General features: G+C 36.3%; 1 protein-coding gene, 1 long non-coding RNA gene and 1 pseudogene across 3 annotated transcripts in view; 2 read left to right on the forward strand and 1 right to left on the reverse strand.

Moving 5' to 3' along the window:
* Positions 1-16,678, forward strand: part of LOC306998452 (uncharacterized protein) — a 460,366-nt gene that overhangs the window by 385,587 nt on the left and 58,101 nt on the right. The window lies entirely within an intron of this gene.
* On the forward strand, positions 746-10,026 carry LOC306999653 (annotated as a pseudogene). Its single transcript, XR_013800685.1, has 4 exons — positions 746-772; positions 2,235-2,308; positions 6,905-7,106; positions 8,392-10,026. The product of XR_013800685.1 is annotated as an uncharacterized misc_RNA (transcript).
* Positions 3,417-6,836, reverse strand: LOC306999654. The gene is made up of 3 exons (XR_013797891.1): positions 4,840-6,836; positions 4,250-4,323; positions 3,417-3,975 (listed from the first exon to the last, which is right to left on the reverse strand). It is a non-coding gene; the product is annotated as an uncharacterized lncRNA (long non-coding RNA).

A 16,678-nucleotide genomic window follows, 5' to 3' on the forward strand; every position in this document is an offset into this window, starting at 1 on the left:
TCTGCCAGTGTTTTACTTTTTTATTAGATATATTATTATGCATGTTGCATTTTACTTCTGTATATTTTAGAAAAGTTGGAGGCGGGAACCGGCAAACATTCAAAAACTTTAATAAACGTAAAATAAACAACTACAAAATGAAAGTATTTAAATATATATTTATGGTAGGAAATGTACAAAATATCTTCATGGAACATGATCTTTACTTAATATCCTAATGATTTTGGGCATAAAAGAAAAATAAATAATTTTGACCCATACAATGTATTGTTGGCTATTGCCACAAATATACCTGTGCGACTTGTGACTGGTTTTGTGGTCCAGGGTCACATTTGTAAAAATGTTTATTTTTTATTTGTTTACTTGTATTATTGTCTCTAGCTAATCAAGCGATTCAAAATCCCAGTCACAATCAACAGTATAAAAAAAATAATAGAACATTAATGAAACACATAAATAAGAAATAACACAGGATATCAGAGTATTTTTTCTTCCAGTCTCTCTGAGCTCAATCCATTATAATTGCATTGCATTGAGTGTGGGAGAAATTCAGATAACAATAATTTAGCATTTCACCAAAACAGGTTGTATTTGATGTATTATATATTTATTTTATAGATATTTTTTATATTAATATTTTGATTTGAATCACTGATAGTTTATATATGTTTATATCATTTGTTTGAGAACACGGACTTTTATTTCGCCTCTGTACGCGTTTAGGTCATGATGTGACGTCACGGTCACATGGGTGCGCCTCGGCTGCGAGAAGGTTTGTATGAAGGGCTTCATTTAAGGTCTATTGACAAACATAACGCGTTCATAATCCGTTATAAGTCGTATAAATGCGCTCCAAAAACATCATATTACAGACGTAACACTGTCATTGAAAACATTTAGCGTTGTATGATGACATTATTTTCATTGAATGTAATACAGAAATGCTTCATTCGAAGAGCTGACTGGTCTCATTAAATGCACAATTATGAATTTTACGTGTATTTCTCTATTGCTGATCATATTGATGCATTCCTGTTTCTACATGAAGGTTGATATTATGAATTGATGCTGTCATCACAATAACTTACCTCAAAATTTTGGATGGAAAAAGACATGAATTCAATATGATCACTGAATGATAAGCTGCTTGTCAACAAGTCTATCGTTAATGTATGATCTCGTTTCAGTATGATAAGCTGCTTGTCATCAAGTTCATAATTCAAAAGTATTTAATTTAAATCGACTTAATTTCAACTTTAGTAAAGTTTTATTATATTAATAGTTATTTCTATTCGGGGTCAGTTTTCCCCATGAAACACAAACAGTTTTGGATGGATTGTCCTTAAATGAAACTCAAAATTAGAATATCCTGCAAAAACTAATTTATTTCAGTAATTCAACTTAAAAGGTGAAACTAAAATATTATATAGACTCATTACATGCTAAGTGAGATATGTCAAGCCTTTATTTGTTATAATTTTGATGATTATGGCTTCCAGCTTATGAAAACCTTTTCACAATATTCTAATTTTGAATTTGGGGCTTTAATAAGCTGGAAGTAACAAATAAAGGCTTGAAATATCTCACTTTGCATGTAATGAGTCTGTATAATATATTAGTTTCACCTTTTAAGTTGAATTACTGAAATAAATAAACTTTTGCATGATATTACATTTTTCGAGTTTCACCTGTATATATTTTAAACACTTTATTTTAAAAAATATGAATCTCCAACGTGTTATAAGAGACTCAACTTATCTCTGCATTTCTCCAGCTGTGATCCTCGGAGAGTCTTTGGCCACTCAGACTTTCCTCCTCACTGTGCATTAGGACGATATAGACACACATCCTCTTCCTGGCAGATTTATAACAGTTCCTGTTGATGGGAACTAATGAATTATTGCCCAACAAGCTCAACAATATTTTGCTGCACATCAGAACTATATTCTGTGGTTTTACTTATTGTGATGGATGATTAAGGGAATTTGGCCTTTGTGTTTACTCATATTCATACTCCTTTGAAACAAGACGTCACGACTGGATAATTTAATGTTCCTAGTCACCCTGGTGTGCTAAAACATGTCAATTCTACTCTAATTTGGCATTTGATACTTGATACAGATTTTTACACTCCATTACTCTGTATAATGGGTTTGCTTGGTTTGGAACTACTTTCTGCTCTCTTACTTTATCAAACAAGTATAATAAAATATTTTTGTGTTTATTCGCATCAGTTTCCACCATGATATCGAGGAGTTCCACCGCGATATCTGAAGGTATGGTGTATTGCAGGAAATCATATAAAGATGTGAGTATTTTCTCCTTATTTCTTCTCTAGCCATGATTCCAAAAGTTGCGCATGCATCTCTCTAGACATGTTTCCATCCAAAGTTGCAAATGTAACTAAAATTGGAATATTGCACAAGACATTTAGCGTAGAGAACAAAATCGTCACTTCCCGATAAACTGTCGATAAATATCACTCAGAAAAATGGGAGTTGATGCAGTAGGAGGAGCCACTGTAGCCCATAATCATTTTCATATATAATATATTACTCCTCAGAGGGCGCAGACGAAATGCAATAAACACGGTCATGTTTCTGAGGCGGATGGCTGTTCGGGAACGCAGTCGTGTTCTAGGCAAGACAGTTCTAGGTGGGAATTATACCAAACTACTTAGACGAGGCATTTCAGATGCTGTGCAATGAGATGGGCCCGCTAGTTGGTCCAGTTTTGCCTTCCCATTGCAAAGTCACATGTCTTTATTGATGCGCATTGAGGAATTTATTCGGTAATGTGTTTCCATCGTAGTTTATGTGCATGTTTTCTTATCGGTTAAAACATTTGACTCAGTTGAGTGCATAGGTTTTTTATGCAAATTTTTTTTTTAAATGCAATATTCCAAAATGGGCTTAAAAATAGGTGGATGGAAACATTGGCTGCATTCCAAACCGCATACTCAATGAGTAGGTACTTAATTTCAATAAGTACTTACTTAACGAGCGCTAAAAGAGTAGGTACTTTATAGCCAAATCTCGTTAATTATGAATGCGAACCGGACATCTGCCATGTTGACGTTATCATGTGACCTACGACGCGTTATCACAAGTGCAACAACTTAAAAGATTTGAACGACACGTTTAATTCATCTATCTGTAAATATCTTGATATTGATTAAACTTGCTCATTTTATGGTCTTTTTAAAGAAACTGCTGCCCATTTATTTGAGAATACATTTAGGGTTGATTTAAGTTCTTATATTTAACCCTACTCATGTGACCCACCGTTTTATCCTTAACGATATTATTTATTTTTATTACGAAATCCCAAAATTGTCATCTCTTGAATATGTTGTTAATTTCTTTATTTTATATCCAAACATTTTCATCCAGAAGCAAAAGTGGCTTACCGTGACAAATACTGACCGATACTTAATTATATTACTTTTTACTGAAAAAAATCAATAAAACAAACAAAATGTAATGTATGTCATATGACATAGCTATGCATGAATACACTCTAGATGTGTATATTGTGAACATATCTACATTTTCATTCAAACAATTAATTAAATAATGATATTTTATTTACTGACAACAATGATAAATATTAATAAAGGAGTAAATGAATGAATGAAAGTCACCATCACACAATAAACAAATGCAAGTCAACACATGAAACAAAGCTTTATTCAAACTACAATCATGTATATAGGCTACAGGCACTGAACCACATCTACTGCCATCTCAACACAGCGGTTCCCCTTCTGCGGCTTTATTCTGATGAATCAGCGGACCGCCAGAGGTGAGCCGTGCCGGAGTGCCGGAGGTTGTTGCGTGATGTGTTGTGCTTCACAATCTGAGGCAATAAGGGCCGGTGGAGTGATGGAGGGTCTCGTCCATGGCACGATCTCCAGGATTCAGCTCTGTGCTCCTCATCCTCAGTGCTCACACCAGTCTGCTGACATTTCAGATCCTACAAAAATGCACAAACATAACACAAAAGCAGTCATTTTAACAGCACAATGTCATTTGATTTCAGTATTATTTAGCAGACAAGAACGCTTTTTTTCCACAAATGCCGCCATCATCTTTCCTTGCAGGCCCTGCTCCACCACAACAGCTGTGCAGCAAATGCACAGAAATCAAGAATCAGAAAAGTGCTGTAATAGCTCTGTTTGAAATTACAATAATTAAAATAAACTACAACTTAATATTTAAATTATTATTAATTTCTGTAGTATACTCACTCAAAGCCTTTGATGACAGCATCAGCTTCATGAGCCTCTCTCCACCGGATAAACACACATCTGTTCTTCTGTCCCTGTAACATCCAGACAAGACTCCCATAACCTGTGATTAATGAGCTCAACACTACATTTACATGTTGAGGTTGTTTTAACTTTTTATCCAACATACATGTTCCTCAATTTATCAACAGTACTAATGGACAAATAAAATAGATAACTTATGTTTAGTTACTTTATAGATATGTTCTACATAATAGCACACATATCACTCAGATGTATATTTCATGTTGTGATGTGCTCTTCTGCAATACTTATAAAAGATGTTCCTGTCAGATGTAAATAGACGTTTAAAATAAGCGTCTTTAAGATGTTTATGGTTTATGTAAATCCACGTTAGAGACGTAACTTACGTGTCCTTACTGGAGCTCCTGTCAGCTAGAGCTAACGTTATACATAATAAAACGTGTTTTTACAGCCAAATCACAATCATACTATACTGTCTAACTCTTTTACACCTTCAACAGTTAAAACGTTTACTCTATAGTAGTTTAACACATGCAATTTTAACACAAGGAACCGTGTTTACTCACATTTGAAACCCCGCGCGTCGCTGATCTCCGTGATGTTTGATAATGACGTATCCCCTCGCGTGGCCTCCTGGGATAGAAGAGTATCCACCGGTTGAGCACTCAAAAATCTGTCTGGAAGCAGTAAGCCATCCGGGAACTTCTCGCCTACTCTTTTATGAATACTGATGTTTCGAACGTACTGCTTCCTTCACGTACTGTTTTCGCCTACTATATAGTAGGAAAGTAGGCATATTGGAACGCACTTAAGTCCGAATCTCGCGATAATTAGTACGTCACCCAGGTAATTCTCGCCTACTCTTTAGGATTCATACATACTTTTTCGCTCGCCTACTCTTTTTCCCATACTAAATAGTAGGGAAGTATGCGGTTTGGAATGCAGCCATAGACTTCTGTCTAATCGACTGGTTAAAGTGTGTGTGAGGATATTTGTGCTTTTTGAGTTCTTTTTAAGAAATCATTATTTGAGTTCTTTTAATAATGACCAGTGTCGATATCACATAATTAAAAAAAAACACACAAAAAACACACATTATATTTACTAAAATAGTTAATGTAAATGTATCAATTAAAAAAAAAAATGTACATGATAAAATCTGTAAATAAACAAGTGTTTAGCCCTACTTCAGATACTTCTCCTTGGTTATGTTGAGAAATCCTTTTTTTCTTCTTTTATTCAGAGTGCAAACAGCCCATCTTGTTGGCTAAGGCAATTCACACTAACTCTGCCCACCATTGTCTAGTTGAGCCAGACAAACTTTGTAAATCTCATTCTTCATTCTAGTTACATCTCATATCAGCTCTAAGAGGCCTTTCTTTAAATAAAGATGAAGCAAATATTTAAAAAGCTGAAATGCTGAGGTGCTTAACAGGCATTTAATAATAGCCTTTAATTAGAAATGAGATGTGGTGTTCTTGAGTGACACATCGACACTGTGTCGTAATCATGTGGAGCTCATACTGTTGCTCATACACCAGTCATATGGTGGGCTAAAAAAGAAACACTGAAACTATGTACAAGTGTGTTTAAAGCATTAATAAACTAATTTCAAATACAGATAATTTTCTTCTTTAAATACATAATTTATTTGTAACAACTTGACCGTGCTGTTGACATATCTTTATATTATTGTAAGCAACTTTTAATCAGTTGTAAACAACTTTACCCTAACAGACGTGTGTAAAGATATCACATGCTTGCGCTGTAATCACTTCAAAAAGTGGCATCAAAGTCTTCCAGTTCTGGGTCTCTTGTACTTATCCTGATGAGATCTGGGTTGACACATTGGGCACCATTACATCACGATGTAACATAACATGTTTTTATTTTACATGTCATTTATATTCAACATCACTGAGCCTAAAGGCAGCAGGCATCATGCAGATAACTATTTTTGAAACAGTTTTGACCAAGTCCAACTAAAATCCAACTAAATTAAAAATGAACAAATAAAATATAAAACAACATGAAATTAGTTCATTGACAGTCTTATATATTAAAGTTATAACAAAACCTTTTTTATTTTTACAGAAAGGCTGAATACGTTAAAGCCTACCTAATCATGGTAGCCTGACGGATGAACAAATAAAATTAAAACCTTATGAATAAATAGGATATCTTGTAAGATACTGCATGATCCAAATATAGTATTATTTGATACATTTTTAAAGTTTTCATTACATTTTGGGCATGAAATCCACACTGAATCCACCCTTCTGATGGGATCAGTTTAATCCAGATTTTTTGGATCAAAGTTATCCAAATCCTACAAAAAAGTTCTGAAAAACCCAAACTAAAGGTTTGATCCGGATCAAAACCAAGATTGGATTACGTGATCTAATCCGATTATGTAATCCGTTTTTTTCTTTTGAAAAACCCATTTTCAAGATTTGATTCAATCCGTTATCCAAAATCCTAGTGGATTACTTTTGAAAAACCGGGCCCAGGGGATCAAATAATTATTTTGTCCACTGTATTATAACTAAAACCTGTGAAAATGTTAACTGTTGTGATGCAAGAGGCTTTAAATAATAATGTATAAATTGTTTTTTCTTTTCTTCACAGCAGTTCACTGATAAATGCTTGGAAGTATTCTGTCATTCTACAAGTAAAACACACAGAAAGAAGCAGTAGGAGTTACCTCAGATGTAACTGTAGGAATCTACACGACATGCTATTGTAATCATGGAGTTTATTAAAGTGGAAATTGGGGACATGAGTGATCAAGAACCATCCAGAGTGGAAAATGAAAATATTGAGGAACAACGAGGTTGGTATTCTTTCTTGATTCTTCTTTAAAGTTGTCATATCATGGACAATCCAATTGTCTTTTTAATCAATTATTGATTATTATTATTTAATCCATTAATTGAATAGTCCACATCTTGCCCAGTGCTACCCTTCAAACTCCTATATGTCAGTAGCCTCGTTTCCATTACCCTTCCAATTGCGCAAATTGAAATTGCAAATTGAAAATACACCCAATGAAAGCACACCAATTTCCCAACAACTCTCATATATCGCAAATAAGTTTTTTAGCTCACATGAGGTGTTTTTTCAGGCAATTCGAAAAAAGGAATATTTAGCAAAGCTGCAATGGAAACAGTTTTTCACATTTACAGGTCACCTGGCGTACGTAAAAGTTTATAATTTTTTAAAGATGGCGTGGTATGTTTGGACAGAAGACGAGACTTGAGTTCTTTATTAAATTCATAAAAGACAAAAGTATTACGGCAATACTGGATTCTAAACCTCAAAGAAATGCCACAATTTATCAAGATCTCGAAGCAGAAATGAGGGATAAACCCAAGAAAAGCCTCATGTGCCGCTCCCAGTATAAGGGTCTTTCCTTGCCATTAATGCTTGAAAACACGCCTACGTCTCCTTCTATTAAAAAGAATGGCTAGTTGCTGGTATATACATGAACCTACTAACATCTGTTGCCATGCTTTTTAGAATGACTTATCGCGAGAGGAATAAATTTAGTTAAATTATAAATTAATCTCTCAAAAGTTTTGCGCAAATCTGTAATGGAAGCCCGGCTACTGGCTCTCAACCTGATGTTTTTATCGTACAGTTTTACAAATATGAAAACATTTGTGCATACGCAAACTTTTTTTTTTTTTTTGCATATACACTAATTTTTATTATAAAATCTACGCAAAGGTTTAAACATGAGGCCCCTGGTCTCAACAAACAAATTACATCTTGGTCACATTTTCATGTATTGTAACTTTTTTTTAAATGTTGCAAAAGACTGAAGCTAACTGTAGTCTGCAACCAAACTCTTGGTGTGGAGGGCCAAGGTTTTTTGCTAAGTTCTTACCCTGATCTTACACAACTGACCTGTATTGTTCAGATCTTGATGACCTTGATTATATTGTTCAGGTCTGTTTGATTAACTAAACTGAAGGCTAAAGAGTTCAGACTTTAAAAAAAAAATCACATACAATTAGAAACTTGACCACTGTTGCTTTCTGAAAAAGTGATTTAACTTTATTTCACGGTTGTCCCTCTTTAACTGAATATGTAACAATTTAATATGTTCTTTTTAGACCTGATGGGAGTGAAAGAGGAAAGGCTATATCAGAATGAAGCGGAGGAGGAACATCAGTATCAAAAAACTCTTCATTTTATAACTGGAGAAAATGCTAGTTGCTCAATGTTTGCCAACAGTTTCTCACAAAAAAGAATAGAAGCCACAACGTCTTTCACGTGCCATCAGTGTGGAAGTATGTTCGCACAAAAAGGAAGCCTTAAGATTCATTTAAAAATTCACACCGGTGAGAAGCCTTTCACATGCCTTCAGTGTGGCAAGAGTTTCAACCGGAAAGGAAATCTTAAGGATCACACACGAGTTCACTCTGGAGAGAAGCCTTTCACATGCCCTCAATGTGGAAAGAGTTTCACACGTGAAAGATACTGTAAGGATCACATGAGAGTTCACGCCGGAGAGAGCCGCTTTGCGTGCCCCCAGTGTGGAAAGAGTTTCACGTGTAAAGACCATCTTAAAGACCACATACGGGATTCACACAGGAGAGAAGCCTTACGGGTGCCATCAGTGTGGAAAGAGCTTCTCACGTATAGGAAACCTTAAGGATCACATGAAAATTCATGCTGGAGAGAAACCTTTCATATGCCCTCAATGCGGTAAAAGTTTCAGACGTAAAGGAAATCTCAAAGGTCACATACGAGTTCACTCTGGAGAGAAGCCTTTTACATGCCCTCAATGTGGAAAGAGTTTCACGCGTGAAGGATACTGTAAGGATCACATGAGAGTTCACACCGGAGAGAGTCGTTTTGCTTGCCCTCGGTGTGGAAAGAGTTTCACGTGTAAGGAAAATCTCAAAGACCACATGAGAATTCACACAGGCGAGAAGCCTTACGTGTGCCATCTGTGTGGAAAGAGGTTCTCACATAAAGGAAACCTTAAGTATCACATGAGAATTCATGCTGGAGAAATGGCTTTCACTTGCCCTCAGGATGGAAAGACTTTTACACACGAGGGATACGTTAAAGATCACATAAAGGTTAACTCTGGAAAGAAGCCTTTTGCATGTCTTCAATGTGGAAAGAGTTTCACACATAAAGGTTACTTTAAAGATCACATGAGAGTTCACTCTGGCGCGAGCCCGTTCACATGCTCTCAGTGTGGAAAGAGTTTCACACAGAAAGGACACCTTAATGCTCACATTCGGAGTCACACTGGAGAGAAGCCCTTCACATGCCGTCAGTGTGGGAAGGGTTTTACCCGGGCAGCATATCTCAAAAATCATCTGCGTTCTCACTCGGGAGAAAAGCCGTTTAACTGTGATCAGAGCAGTCAAAAATGTATTCTGCCAAGACATTTGAAGACCCATCTTAAGATTCATACAAATGAGAGGCCCTACTTGTGTTCTATTTGTGGCAAGACATTTTTATGGTTTAGTAATTTTACTCATCATCAGAAAAAGCATACTGGTGTGAAAGCTCATTTGTGCACTGTGTGTGGTAAAGCTTTTACTAGAGCTGGCGGCCTGAAAATACACAAAAGAATCCATACTGGAGAAAAAGCATACGCATGTACACATTGTGGAAAGGGTTTCACTGAGTCTGGAAAGCTGACACAACATGAGAAAGTTCATACTGGAGATACGCCTCTCCAAGTGGAGAGAGTTTTGCACAGTCACATACTCTGCTGACGTATATATATATATTTTAAAAAAAGCATTGCTCCAAGTTGTCACTGTAACAAAAGTTTATTCGTCTTTGGTTTGTTTCAATTCCACCGTCAATTCATAGATTTACTTTTTAGATGTCCACTTCTTAGCAAAACAGTTTCATGTGTTTATGTGACATTGAGGGTTATCAGAAAATAGCTATAAGGTAAAATATCATAAAATGTTGAATTTGCATGGTAGCGTTTGTCATGAATCTAAACTTGCAATGAGATTAAAGAATAGAAGAGTTTTGTGTTGTAAGAAGCGTAACCAGTCAACAACTGTGGAGATAGCATGGATATCTTTTGCAACCAAGGCCAGTAATGTGCATTTACAGTGAGCTGATTGTATGTCATGAATTTAATAAAGAATGTCATGAACTTAAATATTGTTAACATCTACTGAAAAAATCTTCACTAAAAACTTAGAAAATTAGGCCAAGAAAAAATTAGGCCAATAACTTGAACTGGTGAATTAACTGAATATTGGGTATTGATTAAGATGCACAATAATAACAATTCTTGGTTGAAACTGAAAATGTTGGGCATACTAACCTTGCAGTAATAAATAAAATAATAAATAATGATTTTAAATAAAATCATAATAAATAAAATCTACGAGTTTCCTGATCAACTCTCATCATGGCTACCCCAGATTTTCCTTTTGCAGTTCCAGTTCCAGACATGCAGAGATGGTCTTATTATTGGGAGATGCGAGGGTCTGTGACTCTAGCATAGGAGAAAGGAATGTGATTTACTGAGCAGGGAAAAAAATATATTTATTATCAGATTATTGGTCACTACAGTGTGCAAAAAACACACATTTACAATTAGATTTGAATCTGTTCACAGCTTTACTGTGCATATAGAAGTGACATATAATACTTTAAGTGTTTATGTAAATTGACTCTTGGCCAATTTCCTAATACTTTTAATACTAATACTTACAGGAAGTGCTGTCCTTTTTGTGGGTGTGGCAGTGTGTCACATGCCCATCTGGACACTTTTTCACTCATAAATGAACTGTAATCAATAGAAACGACTTAAAACAAAAATTCCATCCAAGATTCATTGAGGATATGCCCCATCATAGGACTTGTTTAAAAGGTTGGATTACCTGGTCACTTCTTGGCATCTTTTAAGGTCAGGTTGCCTCTCCCCTAGCGGATCCAAATACTGTTCCTTTGGGATCATAACCTTAATAATTGGAATATTACAAATGTTTTTTAGAAAAGCCCCACCTACTCACACGTCACATATTAAACATATTAAGTGTGTCTATCATAAGCAAAACTATTAAGTAAACTGTATATATAAAATATAAAGTTACTAAGACGGCCCACAATGGATTTTATAAGTATAAAATATTACCGACAGAGTCCACTGTTGAGCATCATTTGTAATTCCAAAGATATATTTGTACAGAATTTGATCCATCTACATTTTTAACAGTTGTAATCTTACATGCAGTTCTCAAATGTGTAAAGGTGCTAAATGTGTAAAGGTGCTACATGTATATTTCAGTGTCATTAAAAAACATAAAAAAAAAACATCCACCAACCTTCACTTTGCTCTTTTCCTCTGCCATATGCTGCTCATTTCAAATGAATTATTTTAGACCTTTCTGTTGGATAGTACATAGGCATCCATGACCTTACAGGCAGATTATCCATTTCAGGTAAAATATGAGGTCACATAGTAGTATTAGACAGTAAATAAATAGTAAATAAGTTTTACATTAAATGGTTTGTAGCAATGCAACAAAGACATTGCACTAAGTACAAATATTAATACCAAACTCAGTAATCATGAATGAGCTAAGACAAACCTCACTTTTGTTGTTTGTTGAGTTCAATAAATGTCAGCAAAGAAAAGTACAACATTTTTTTGAGACAGACATTCACATTTTCTTTTCCCAGGCTTCTCTCACACCTGTAAAATCAATAGTTAAAGGTATTGCGGAGGATCTTTCCTACTTTTAGAAAAGACCCGCCCTCTCCAATTTCTATTTGCTCCCGACCGAGAGGGAACGCCTACTAGCAGTGATTTTAAATCGATTTCTCCAAATAGCATGACAAACTTTACCTGTCTAGTAGAATCTTCGCGACTGCGGCATCAGTGGGAAGCCCAACATGTGCTTTTAGCGCACGCCAGCGTGTGAACGGCCTTACGTAAACATATCACCAGAATGATTGACACTTAGGTGGACCAATAGTATACACTACCCACCCGGAAGAAGAAAATCCTCCGCTATACCTTTAAGGGAAGCACTGTCTTCCTCTCTATATTTTGTGATACTGAATATGGAACCCTCAAGTCATCTTATGACATTCTTCTTTCAGACGAATACAATCGAGTTATATATTTAAAAAAAATGTCCTGGCTCTTCCAAGCTTTTATAATGGCAGTGATCGGTTTTATATTTTCATAAGTCCATCAAAGTGCATCCATCCCTGATACAAGTGCTCCACATGGCTCTAAGGTGTTAATAAAGGCCTTCTGAAGCGAAGCGATGCGTTAGTGTAAGAAAAATATCCATATTTAAAACTTTGACTAAAATAACTAGCTTCCGGCAGACGGCCATACGCATTGATTTACGGTGAAAAAGTAACCCTTGAACTTGACGCACAATGCAATGACGTAGACGGAAGTGCAAAAGATAGAGTAAAACTCCAGTCACGAATTAGAAGTCTAAAACTAGAATTTTTAAAGAGAAATGTTGGAGGAGCTTGAGTTTGTTGCCCAGCCCTGTTTGTTTGAACCGCGAGAGGCGTCAAAGCTTACGCTACTCCTGCATGCTACGCCATACATCTTAAGCAAGTCGACTTATGCCAAACACTTGAGGAAGTCGACTTATGCCAAAGCGTCACTTAAGAAGGCCTTCATTAACCTGCCAGAGCCGTGTGAAGCACTTTTATCATGGATGGATCTACTTTGATGGACTTCAAAAAAATATACAGCTGATCACTGCCATTACAAAGCTTGGAAGAGCCAGGACATTTTTTTTATATATAACTCCAATTGTATTCGTCTGAAAGAAGAATGTCATAAGATGACTTGAGGGTGAGTAAATCATGGGCTAATTTTCATTTTTGGGTGAACTATTGCTTTAATACGATTCTTCATCTGTTAAACTATAGCAATGTACACAACTGTCTTATGCAGCAGCCAAACAAGTGAAACTTATAATTAGAATCAGTATAACATATTTAAAAACCACCTCTGGATCATTGCTTTCATTCTTTTAACAAGTGCATTGGTCTGCGGGTGGGACGCAAAGGGACCTTTTAATGTTGAGCACCTTACAGACAGTTGCGTTGAGCTGCAATTATAAAAAAGAAAGATGTTTACAAGGACAACACTTCATGAGATCAATGAACTCAAAGTCAGTAAGTACGTTACCCATGCGTCAATCTTGGGACATACCAGGCCCCCAAAAAAAAATTTCTGCTGATGGCATCTCTGGTCTTCATTTGGCCAGTATGGAAGTCTTTAAAGATGTCATCTGCCTGTTCTGTTCCACAAACGTTTGTTTTTATTTTTCTAGGAGTGCCTTTGTGACGTTTGTAGAAACAATTCACCATCTAGGAATTTTTTGTGTGTGACTATTTTGGTATTGTTTATTTTTGGTCATTCCTGGGATTTGGTACCTTTTGTGTTCACAGTAAAGATCATGATTTTACTGCCTTTAAACGGGTTTAAAATTTATATTGTTCAACATTTTGTCACAAATAACATAATTTGAACTCTAAATATATTGAAGTTGATTAATAACAATAATAAATCATTTTACTGCATTTAGAACCACCACATATTACCATGTTTCCCAACTTAATGACAAATAAATTACATTTATTTTAACAATTATAATTTAGGTTTTTAGCTTGTCCCTAAATGTATTGTCCACCATGTTAAGCAGTTTTTTCTTTACAATAATTTCATAAAATCAGCAAAAAATGGATGAGCACAGTGCCTATGATATTAACAATAATAATAATAATGCGACTCACACTTCACACTTCACCCGACCCCGATATTACTATCAAATCAATCTTACCTTCAATGTCAAATGTGTTCGCTCTTTTCTGGAAGTGAAACAGGATCTATACGCAGCAGTCTTTATTAATCACAAACTCAAACTAACAGAAATGCTCAGGATACTTCGAAATAAAAAAACAAAAACAGAACCAGGCTTACAGCGACGTCGATAGACCACTAGACAGGACCAAACTCAAGTTTAAATACACAGGCAAACAGGCAAGCTAAGACGAGACACACTTAACAGAAAACTCTACAAATCAGTAACTATGGAGACAAACAGGTGGGAAACGAGGATGACTGAACTAATAGAACAAACGGAGAAGCCAACTGGAAACACAACACAATGAAAACCAAATGAAAACAGAACATACATTTGACAGATGCTCCAGTAAGTTGCAATTTGTTTATAAATGGCAGTATCCATGGGTCAATCAATCAGTGGGTCAATCAATCAATCAAGCAAACAGTCAGTCAATCAAGCAAACAAACACATTAACCAAGTAAACACTGATACACCTATAATAGTAAGTTGCCTAAGGATGACCTCCAACCAGGCACAGAAATAAAGGCAGAGTAAAATTTAACATTTGTGTGTATATCATAATAGCATGGATTGAACATTCAAGTGACGTCTTTGTAAGGTTCTCTCGTAACCATGTTGACGCATTTCATCTGCTAGACCTTCATATATTGCTTTGTTTCTGTAGCTACTTTCAAGCTTAGCTTGACTGCTCGCATTGCTCCACAAAGATATAAGTACACGGGTCTTACTAGCGCTCCACGGCCAGGTGTCCTCCATCTTTCTGACAGTCCTGGAGAGAGGAGGGGGAATAATGACAGCAAGTGAACTCACCTTCCTTTATACAATACAGATTGTTGCAAAGCAGCTTTACAGTGATGCACAGTAATGGTTATAAAGATCAATACAAAATAATGATAAACGATGCATTAATTTAGCTGCAAATCAGCTCTAAAAAGACAATGTGGTCATTCGGCTCAATTCAGTTCAGTGTTGATTCGGTTCAGTTCAATAACTGTTAAGTGCATAAATTATGGAAAGCGCAAATCAGTGCATAAGTGCATAAAATAATGCTGGTCACTATACTTGACAACATACAGTTGAAAAAAAAAATTCTAGAGTAACATTTTATGTCTTTTTAATAAATGGTTCCAATCTTACCTGCCTCGCTGATCAACAAGTGCTTGTAGTAGGATGGAATGCCAGCCTTTCCTATTGTAGTAGTCTTATGCGTTGTCTCTGGGGGATAAAATTAGGATATGGGTCCCATGTATCGCTCCAGCGCGAAAAGGGAAGCCATTTTCTCTTCAAACCCGTGCATCACCTCATTCAGTCTCTCTCCTGTGGGTATATTTATGAGCTGACGAGTGAGCGATTTCAGCGATTTGCTGATACCGAAGAGATGAGCAAGTGTGCGGAAGCAGTCACCTGTAGCAAACCAATACAGGGCCACAGCAACTCTTTTCTCCACAGGAATTGCTGCACGTAGCTGTGTGGTTTTGCGATACAGTCGAGTGTGAAGTACATCGCAAATGTACTAACATGTTTGCCTTCACACCCGAAAGTTGCAGAACGATTCATTTTCAGTAAAGAACTCAAAATGTTTCCCACCACAGCTAACAACGTTCTCAAACCCATAGGTTTCTCTGTACCGTTTCCATTACGGCATCAATTCACATTATAAGTACTTGCATCCTCCTTCATCCTCCTCATTTTGCGTGATTTGTAAAATGTCCCCTGACTAAAAACAGTTTTTAAAAGAAAACCCACCACTTTAGGTCGACTTTGCACCGGAGCCATCCTTTTTTTTTCTTCTTTTTTTCTCTGCGGGAATGCAAGATCTGATGTGTTATCCGGATACAGAAACTACTTCATGTGGACAGGTGTAAATGCACCGTGTCCCGATTGACTGATCGGATCAAGGTGATCGTAATGCCAAGTGTAAACGCAGCCTCTGATATTGCAAAGCTGACAATAGAGGGGGAGAATGATTTTTGCAGGTGCTTGGATTTAAAATTTATTTTATGTGTATGTAGTCTGTGTCACTGCATATAAGCATGTTTATAATTCAGGTTGTTATTTTGCAATTGAGACAAAGGTTTTCATGCATTGGGAGCTGGTAGTCTTAAAACCTTTTCTTTCCCCAGCCATGAGATTTAAGCAGCATTTGTCCTGCAGACTGAATGAAGTAACCACACAAGTTGACACACCCTCAGAACATTACTGTGCCTTTTTAAGAACAGCTCTTCAGAGATGTGGGTCAGGTGCAACACAGCACAGTCTTTTAAAGTCGACAAACAAATAACAGTGCTCTGCATCAGTCACATAATTTTGTGTCTGTACTTGTTTGTAGTATGGACTGCCCTTCTTTAGCTGAAGCTCGCCACCCACAACTTCCAAACAGAAGTGTTTGTCGCAGCTGCTGCATGAATCCTCTACAGTGGTGTCACAGTACATGTATGGGAACTTTATCTCAATGCATCTCAACCGCTTCCACAGGAGGTACACAGCACTAATCCATCTGGTGATGCTCCAACCTGAGGAACCTTGAGTTTATGATGAAGCCACACTCAGTAATTTCCAT

The sequence above is a fragment of the Phoxinus phoxinus genome, assembly GCF_949152265.1.
Source record: "Phoxinus phoxinus genome assembly, chromosome: 5".
Classification (NCBI taxonomy): domain Eukaryota; kingdom Metazoa; phylum Chordata; class Actinopteri; order Cypriniformes; family Leuciscidae; genus Phoxinus; species Phoxinus phoxinus.